Here is an 8421-nt window from a genome sequence, read left to right on the forward strand (position 1 = left end):
TTGAGTGACATATCCGGATTGTATAAAATCCTTGGATTTGACAATGCTTTCTAGATTGCATCAAATATGCATTGACATTCGTCAGTCCACTGCCAGTGCACGTTCTTCTTCAGTTAATGTAGCAACGGCTCAGAATTCATTAACTGATCCTCGATAAATCGGCGGCAAAACCGCGCGAGACCTAGAAATCCTTTCAATTGCTTCTTATTCCTAGGAATAGGAAAGTTTTTGATAGCACTTATTTTCTTCTCATCAGGTAATATGCCGTTTGCAGTAATCAGATGACCTAAAAATTTTATCCTTTCCAGGCAAAAATACGACTTTTGGAGACTGGCTGTTATTCCCACGCTCGCAAATATATCCAACACTCGTGTCACAATTCTTATTTGCTCTCCCCATGTGTTAGTAGCAATTAAGATGTCATCCACGAACAAAGTAAGTTGACTGCTTAGTTCCGGTCCTAATGCTGCATCTAGTGCTGATATAAATACTCCCGCCCTTACGTTCAGTCCAAATGGAATAACCTTAAAGTGATAACTTCTTCTGGCATACACAAATGCAGTATATTTCCTGGACTCTTCATCTAACTTAACTTGAGAATAGGATGCACGTAAATCAATCGTCGTGAAATATTTCTCTGTTGTGTTTCTGAATCATCAATGTTCTCAGAGTGAGTACACACTCGTTTTATGATTGTATTTTTCACACGAACGTCTAGTACCAGACGTACCTTTGCACCTGGTTTCGGTACAGTGAGAAACGGACTGCAGTACGGACTGGTTGAGGGTTCGATTAAATTCCACTCCAACATTCTCTGTATTTCCTGGCCGACTGCATTTCTTTGTTTCCATGGAATGGGATAAAAACCATGGCAGTATGTTTTGTGTGGCTTTACATTTAAATGACTGGTATAACCTTTAATTATACCAGGTTGTTCTTCGAATACCTTTATAAACTTAAGGTGACAGGCAAATTGTGTCCTCTGTTCGTTTTTAAAGAGCTCTAGCTCGCTCAACTTATGTTTTATTTGATCAAATATCTCAACTATTTGCATGACCTTGATTAAACTGCTTTGGTAATTCCGGCGGTCTGTCGTTATTAACTGCAATTTCGCCCCTCTACAACATCCTCCATGTTTGCCTTCCTTTCTCAGTAAATGTACTTGGGTTCGGGTTCCCTCGATCCAAAAATTCACACCACCTGTCAAGAAGTCAAATATTTGTCGTCTTTCTCCCGCAAAGTTTCAATTCCCAGAACACCGGTGACTATCAATTTCTCCACAACTAGGAACGCGCATATTATCGATGCATTTCCTAAATCGAACTTCACACCGTCTGTGTCTGCACAGGTTGTGATTGCATGCCAAACGCTCAGAGTGTCTTACAGTGGTGCATAGGAAATGTAGGCAACGGGGTCTTCCTCATTCCTTGGTTAAATAAACTCAGTGAAATTGCATTTACCAATGCGCCTGTGTCCAAAACCACATTAACTGGAGTACTCTCTATCTTCACTCTCGTGGCAGAAATAGGCGCAGATGAATATTTCTCTTTACACTTCATTGTATCCGTGCAAAGCTCCTCTTGCATGAACTGTCCATCATTATAGCGCAACATATTTACTTTCTGCAAATAGCCCCTATCCTTGTCCACGACCGCTCCTCCGGGGTATGATTTGGTCGGCGTTAATTTTCCAAAGGCGATTCGTTTCTATGAACCGCACGCTCTCTCATTTCGGTAAATATTGGTGATCTCTGTCGCCAATCATTCTCTACAGGTCTCGACTGTTGTCTGTCTGTTATGACTATTACTTGCATTTACATTGTACCCTGGGTTGTATCGTCTCTCTTGTCTGTTTTGTCGGTTACGGCTGTAACGAAAGCTATTTCCGTAGCCTTTCCGTGTATTTCTGTTCCGATTGTAGTTGTTATTCCGTGGCGAAGCACGACTGGCGTTTGTCTCGCCAGTCAGTTGATTACCAGCCCATCCGCTATAAGCATTATTTGACTGTCCGCCCCCGGTAGCTGAGTGGTCAGCGCGACACCAATCCTAAGGGTCCGGGTTCGATTCCCGGCTGGGTCGGAGATTTTCTCCGCTCAGGGACTGGGTGTTGTGTTGTCCTGATCATCATCATTTCATCCCCATCGACGCGCAAGTCGCCGAAGTGGCGTCAAATCGAAAGACTTGCACCAGGGGAGCGGTCTACCCGACGGGAGGCCCTTGTCACGCCATTTTTTTTTTAATTGTTTGACTGCGAGGAAGTGCTGTGCTTATCAGTTCTCGCCTAAATATTCTCTTGGATTAGATCTTTTGAATCTAATATCGACATAAATTCTTCAAGATTCTCTTCTGAAGCGTGAATTAATTTTTCCCTAGTTTCTGCGGGAAGTTTTGCCTCAGAATGCGTAAGATCTTTATGTGTGATGCGCTCGTCCCAGTATCTGGCTTTATTTAGATACTTCTCGAAGTAACTGCGTAGGCTGCCTATCTTTATACAGAACGGTTCAGGATTAAATGCTTTCCTCACGTGACCGTTCCTGTACGCCTCGCGACCAATACTTCGCCAAAATTGCCTTTTCAAATTCTTCGTAGGTCTCAATGTGTCTATCATGTCTGTAGCCCACAATGCACCGTCATCCTGAATGTATCCTGACACATAACTTATTTTCTGTGCTTTCGTCCATGCCCTGGGTAATATACCTCAAAACCCTCGTATAAACACAGGGTTTATTGACTTCCTCTCGGGTGAGAACGGTTGAAATTGTCTGTGTTTACGTAATTTCCCTTCCATCAACATCGCAGCGTAAACATTGTTGTTGGGCGGCGCTGCTTACATTCCGTTATAACTCAATTCCATAGGATGCGAAGCATGTCCATTCTCGTAACAAGATTCTTGTGCTGAATTCTGCGTACGTGCAACCTTACGCAGTTCATTCCGGCACCTTATACTGCCCCTTGCATTTGTTCGAGATCTTTGGAAATGTTTTCCACAGAATGAACTATTTCTTCTTTCCATTGCTTAAAGTTCGTTCCTAATTGATCGTTAACGTCCTTTAAGTCTTCTTTAATACTCTCAGCAATGGGCAAACTTTCCATCGGCAGTTTACTTACTGCTTACTAGCATCGACACATAGCATCACTTGATTGTCTTTCGCAGATGCCCATTTGTCTAGCTTACTGGAAAATTTCTGTTGTTGGTCGTTGAATTTTTCGCGTATGAGTTTATCACAATCAGAATCTATATTTGTAACCGTTTCTGTCAACTCGACTACGTCATTCTCCACTTCCTCCTGTTTCGACTTCATAGTATGCATTTCCAGTGTCACATTTTGTAACTCTAAAGGAAATCGCTTTTGGGCCTCGCGCAACTCTGTTATCTCATTTGAGATCTGTTGTTGTTGCGTCAGTAATTATTGAATAACCACTGACATCTGTCTGCTTCTGACATAAGTCAGAGTGCTTTTGTCCCATATCTGTTTGCTTTTGGAACATTGTTTGCACTATAGTTGACATGTCAATTTGCTTTTGTGACATATCCTCCTGCTTCTGGGATACAGCCTGTACCACTACAGACAAAAGTTTTACTTGCTCTACAATCTGAGCCATGGGGTGTGTCTCCTGCTAAGACGAAGCTGCAATTTCATCTACAGCAGAATTATCACTCATTTCATGAACGTCTGGAAATTTTCCCCTACCCATCTTTACTTGAGCTCTAGGTTTTACCGTGACAAATCAAAAAAACACACAAAATACCTAACAGGTTTCGCACTTAGATGCACTATAACATGACATTACACCTGACTAGAATGAACAAATACAGAGAAATATCTACTTCTCCAATACAGAAAAGAAATGAAAAATCTAACTATCTCGTCCTCTAAAGACACTGAATATTAATTTCTTTCTACGTATAGACCAGATTGAGTAAAGGTTGTGAAATTTTTGTGTTTGCCTGCTTTATTCAGCTTGCAGCGGTGTGAAGTTCTCCGGTGGAGATCGTGACTGCTCTGCTCACCGTGCCAAACTCTACCAAAGCTCTGACACAAGTAACATACATAATGAAACGTTTAGTACATACACACAATATACAACAACAATTCTTAATTGTTGGCCGTTTTGTACTCGGACGCCAATATAAATTTCACATTTTTATTTTCTCTATTATTTAATGAGCGTTTCATTATTGTGATTACGTATTGTTATTAATTGATTATTATATGTGGTTTGGTTTAGCGATTCCTTTTCACTATTTGTTCCTTTTATTTAAGTTCAGTCCTTTTAATTATGTTTGCGGTAGTAATGAATTCTGTATTGCTTACTGTTCTCCGTAAGTTAAAGAATACAGCAATACCACGTGCGTCTCGCACAGCAGATCTCGTAGAGTCTTGTTGCTGGAACTTCTCCACCGGAAATCGCTAAAGATAATTTATCGCTCTACGGAAATCGATCGATACAGTCAAGTGCTGTGTCATGTGTATGGAATGTGGCGTCCAGCTTTATTTCGTGAAATTGTTTACGTCTTCGGAGAAATATTCTCGACGAATCCCAAAACCGTTTAAAACTGCCGGTTCGCGCCATCAAATCACACAACACTTCGGAACGATTTGAGCCTTTATAATCACTGTATATTTCTTTTGAAATGATTAAGGGTTATGAACTCTACATACCTGATACTCCTTTTGTGCTCTTATATGTATTTATTTTCTTCAAAACCATAAAACATAGATTACTGCCTTAATGGCGGCTTCCAACGATCTCCTCACAATCGGACATAGAACATCTCTCTTCCAGTGTCCAACATGGACACTTTGCCGTAGCTTTACACCATCTGTATGTTATCGAGTTCGCACGGAGATGTTGTATTTATCTCTCGCGCAGCTATTTTACATTTATCCACATCTACATGACTACTCTGCAATTCACATTTAAGTGCTTGGCAGAGGGTTCATCGAACCACAATCATACTATCTCTCTACCATTCCACTCCCGAACAGCACGCGGGAAAAACGAACACCTAAACCTTTTTGTTCGAGCTCTGATTTCTCTTATTTTATTTTGATGATCATTCCTACCTATGTAGGTTGGGCTCAACAAAATATTTTCGCATTCGGTAGAGAAAGTTGGTGACTGAAATTTTGTAAATAGATCTCGCAGCGAAGAAAAACGTCTTTGCTTTAATGACTTCCATCCCAACTGGCGTATCAAATCTGCCACACTCTCCCCCCTATTACGTGATAATACAAAACGAGCTGCCATTTTTTGCACCCTTTCGATGTCCTCCGTCAATGCCACCTGGTAAGGATCCCACACCACGCAGCAATATTCTAACAGAGGACGAACGAGTGTACTGTAAGCTCTCTCTTTAGTGGACTTGTTGCACCTTCTAAGTGTCCTGCCAATGAAACGCAACCTTTGGCTCGCCTTCCCCACAATATTATCTATGTGGTCTTTCCAATTGACGTTGTTCATAATTTTAACACCCAGGTACTTAGTTGAATTGACAGTCTTGAGAACTGTACTATTTATCGAGTAATCGAATTCCAACGGATTTCTTTTGGAACTCATGTGGATCACCTCACACTTTTCGTTATTTAGCGTCAACTGCCACCTGCCACACCATACAGCAATCTTTTCTAGATCGCTTTGCAACTGGTACTGGTCTTCGGATGACCTTACTAGAAGGTAAATTACAGCATCATCTGCGAAAAACCTAACAGAACTGCTTAGATTGTTACCCAGGCCATTTATATAGATCACGAACAGCAGAGGCCCCAGGACGCTTCCCTGGGGAACACCCGATATCACTTCAGTTTTACTCTATGATCTGCCGTCTATTACTACGAACTGCGACCTTCCTGACAGGAAATCACGAATCCAGTCACACAACTGAGACGATACCCATAGACCCGCATCTTGATTAGAAGTCGCTTGTGAAGAACGGTGTCAAAAGCTTTCCGGAAATCTAGAAATACAGAATCAACTTGAGATCCCCTGTCGATAGCGGCCATTACTTCGTGCGAATAAAGAGCTAGCTGCGTTGCACAAGAACGATGTTTTCTGAAAGCATGCTGATTACGTATCAATAGATCGTTCCCTTCGATGTGATTCATGATGTTTGAATACAGTATATGCTCCATAACCCTACTGCAAACCGACGTCAATGATATAGGTCTGTAGTTCGATGGATTACTCCTACTACCCTTCTTAAAAACTGGTGCCACCTGCGCCATTTGCCAACCTGTAGGTACAGATCTATCGGTGAGCGAGCGTTTGTATATGATTGCTAAGTAGGGAGCTATTGTATCAGCGTAATCTGAAAGGAACCTAATGGGTATACAATCTGGACTTGAAGACTTGCCCATATCAAGCAATTTGTGTTGCTTCGCAACCCCTGAATTACAGCTGCCATTTACTTGACCATATGCTATTAACTTTTCACTGTTCATAAAAATATGATATTTATATTATATTACAAGATCAGATTTAAAGCCCTATAACAGGGTTATTAAAACAAGTGTCTCTACTAATGAGACTTTAATAATAATAATCACAGTAAACTATAATAATAATAATAATAATAATAATAATAATAATAATAATAAAGAAAAATATAGACAAAGACTAACAACAATACTGAAAACAGAACTGACAGGAAGAAACAAGACAAAAGCTATAAATACTTATGCTATACCAATACTGACCTACTCATTTGGAGTAGTGAAATGGAGTAACACAGACCTAGAAGCACTCAATACACTTACACGATCACAATGCCACAAATATAGAATACATCACATACATTCAGCAACAGAAAGAGTCACATTAAGCAGAAAGAAAGGAGGAAGGGGATTTATCGACATAAAAAACCTACATTATGGACAGGTAAACAATTTAAGGAAATTCTTTCTAGAACGCGCAGAAACTAGCAAAATACACAAACCAATCACTCATATAAATACATCGGCTACACCACTGCAATTTCATAACCACTTCTACAACCCTTTAGATCACATAACATCAACAGATACGAAGAAAGTAAATTGGAAAAAGAAAACACTACATGGCAAGCACCCATATCATCTAACACAGCCACACATCGATCAAGACGCATCCAGCACATGGCTAAGAAAAGGCAATATATACAGTGAGACGGAAGGATTCATGATTGCAATACAGGATCAAACAATAAACACCAGATATTACAGCAAGCATATTATTAAAGATCCCAATACCACAACAGATAAATGCAGACTTTGCAAACAACAAATAGAAACAGTAGATCACATCACAAGCTGATGTACAATACTAGCAAATACAGAATACTCCAGAAGACATGAAAATGTAGCAAAAATAATACATCAACAGCTTGCCTTACAACATAAACTTATAAAACAACACATTCCCACATACAAGTATGCACCACAAAATGTACTGGAGAATGATGAATACAAATTATAGTGGAACAGAACCATTATAACAGATAAAACAACACCACATAGCCAACCTGACATCATACTCACCAATAAAAAGAAGAAATTAACACAACTAATCGTAATATCCATACCCAATACAACAAATATACAAAAGAAAACAGGAGAGAGAAAATTGAAAAGTATATCCAACTGGCTGAGGAAGTCAAGGACATGTGACATCAGGATAAAGTTGACATTATACCAATTATACTATCAACTACAGGAGTCATACCACACAATATCCACCAGTACATCAATGCAATACAGCTACATCCAAACTTATATATACAACTACAGAAATCAGTAATTATTGATACATGTTCAATTACTCGAAAGTTCCTAAATGCAATATAACACATACCGTACAGTTAAAAGGAAGTGACTCTTGATCAATGTCCGCGTCACTTACCACTTTTAACCAGACTTGACGTCTGAGAAAGTAAAGAAATAATAATAATAATAATGTTAAAATTTGGGATCGGGCCTTTATTGATTGGAATAAAGTAGGATGCTGGGAGATAAACTTTTAGGAACATGAGAAATAGATGCCACCCTACGCAGCGAAGTACGCTGAACGGTCGTCGAGGAGATCCTGTTGGTAGCCCCTTGGTTTATCCTGGCCGTCAACTGCTCAACATTTGCACGTCAGCTCGTCCGTACACAACTCCGCAACCGTCGTTCACCCGTATCATCTATGGCCCGTAGTGTACAAGTGCACAACAGCAGCCTCAGGAAAGTGTTTCGGATTGCCCCATTTCGCCACACACCATGTACTTTAAAAACGACGTCTCGCGAACTATTTACAATCGTAGTCGTTTCGGAAATGCTTCCACCCTTGTTACGAGAGCCGTGTGTTAGTGTTTGTCGCCCGCTGACGTCGAACATAGGCGGTGGTCACATTACTCTGATTGGATGGTCTATAATCTCTTGATCACCTATTGTTCTGTTAAATA

The sequence above is a fragment of the Schistocerca cancellata genome, chromosome 9, assembly GCF_023864275.1.
Source record: "Schistocerca cancellata isolate TAMUIC-IGC-003103 chromosome 9, iqSchCanc2.1, whole genome shotgun sequence".
Lineage (NCBI taxonomy): Eukaryota > Metazoa > Arthropoda > Insecta > Orthoptera > Acrididae > Schistocerca > Schistocerca cancellata.